Here is a 2,500-nt window from a genome sequence, read left to right on the forward strand (position 1 = left end):
ACTGTCAGCAGTTAGGTACCTTCTTGCCCAAATATTTCAAAGAGAATTACTATTATGCAGATGATTTTTGGAAAGTTATTTCTGACGAGGTTCTTATGGTCGAACTTTCACAGGCATTAGTTCATAGCCCTATTTCTACATTCCTTTAATGTACTTCAGAATTGTGTTAATGGTTTCTGATTATTGTTATCATTATTGAATTGTTACTGTTAAATGTAACTGCATGTTATGCATTTTGACGAATACTTCTGAATGACAGACTGGGCAAACACTGAGGGTGTGACTGCTGCAGTTCAAATGGCTTGTCGCCCACATCCGCAACATATGCTGAACTAACTAATCAGCAGCATACGCAGGACTCTAGTTTTCATGAACGGGCGCATGATTATCTATTCAGCAAAGGGGGACTCATGACTGCCATTAATCAGTTACGGACGTGGGACTAATACTGATCAGCAACAGACGCAGGATTGCAACTGTCCAGCAACAGACGCAGGATTTTGTCTAACCTGCAACAGACTCAGGACTGTAACTAATCAGTTATGGACGCAGAACTGTAACCATCAGCAATGGACTGTCGGGACGATTACTAATCAGCAATAGACATAGGACCAAAATTGATTATAGACTAACCGACGGGCGCAATAGCCGAGTGGTTAAAGCGTTGGACTTTCAATCTGAGGGTCCCGGGTTCGAATCACGGTGACGGCGGCTGGTGGGTAAAGCTGGAGATTTTTACGATCTCCCAGGGTCAACATATGTGCAGACCTGCAAGTGCCTGAACCCCCTTCGTATGTATACGCAAGCAGAAGATCAAATACGCACGTTAAAGATCCTGTAATCCATGTCAGTGTTCGGTGGGTTGTGGAAACAAGAACATACCCAGCATACACCCCCCGAAAGCGGAGTATGGCTGCTTACATGGAGGATTAAAAACGGTCATACACGTAAAAGCCTACTCGCGTATATACGAGTGAATATGGGAGTTGCAGCCCACAAACGCAGAAGAAAAACGGTCATACACGTAAAAGCCTACTCGCGTATATACGAGTGAACGTGGGAGTTGCAGCCCACGAACGCAGAAGAAGAAGATTATAGCTAACCAGCTACAGACACAGGCCTATAATCAGCAACGGACGCAGGACTAAACAAACAAAAATCAACGGAGGCAGGACTGTGAATATGAACGAAGGGACGTCAAGGAATGGAACGGCATGATGGGCGGCGCTTTCATGAGCTATCGGGGATCCATCACCTCTCGTTCTGCAGCTCATTTGCATATTGAACGAAACGTCTGTTTGGACAGATTAACCACCCTCCCCTCCAATGTCCTATCCACTACATTGCTACATGCTCTGAATTCCCCCCCCCCCCCTTTTTTTTTTTTTAATGATGTTAATGATTATGACGGCATTCATGGTGATCATCGTTGTTATGATAATGGTAATGACTACGACGTTTGATAATCCAAATTCAAAAATAAAAATAATCACAACAACAATAACGACATATGTATACTTATCATTAACAGTAACAGGAGCCGAAGCAAGTATTTGCAGTTTTCACGTCATCAAGACGTTTTGATTCTATTTGTACTGTGCGCGCACCCCTGCACCCCTGCGATACACCCCAACTCCTCTTCTCAAAACACACTCTAACACATGTACACACTCGGGGTAAGCACGTATTCACATGCGCACGCATTCGTCTCCCTCCACCCACCTAACCATTTCTCTCTCTCTCTCTCTCTGCTTCTCAGTCTGTCTTTTCACGCCGTGTGTCCCCCACTTTCCATCCTCCCTGCTTAGCATCCTGCTCCGCTCTCCAGTCTCCGACAGTGGCCAGCTGCCATTGATATTCCCGGCAGAACTTTCAGGGTTAATAAGGTGCATGGACAGACACCCCGGCATGTCGCCCTGACTCCAAGGATGGCCATGGAATCTGATGTGAAGAGAAATAGTCTACAGTCTCTCGGCGGCTGGGCAAGACAGATCATTGTTATCTCACGAATCAGCTTATTGCATATTACAGTAACAAAAGAAAGTAATGGTCATACAATATTACATTTTCGTAGTCGGTGTGATTGTTAAAGAAAACGGCAATAGAAGCTGTATTCTATCGACTCGGTTCGTCGCGAAAGGTGACATGGGAATGTCACAGCTGAAAGAGGGTAACCCATTGCTGTTTCTTCTGACAAGAACGATACTCTCGTCTTGCATGTGACATTGCATGTTGCAGCTTTTGAGCTGTGCAGACAATGCTTGTGCACCGATACGCTCTCTCCACCTCCAGAGTAGTTGTCCTTTTTCAGTTTACTTGATGACTTAAGTGTCACCGATCTTTTACAATGAAATCTTGATTCAATGTCTATCACGTGCAGGAACTGATAGTAGCAATCTCTGTTCATCTACGTTTCAGAAAAAAAGGCGAATAATGTGTGTGTAAGTGCATATGTGTGTGTGTGTGTGTGTGTGTGTGTGTGTGTGTGTGTGTGTGTGTG

This window comes from Babylonia areolata, chromosome 19, assembly GCF_041734735.1.
Source record: "Babylonia areolata isolate BAREFJ2019XMU chromosome 19, ASM4173473v1, whole genome shotgun sequence".
NCBI lineage: Eukaryota > Metazoa > Mollusca > Gastropoda > Neogastropoda > Buccinidae > Babylonia > Babylonia areolata.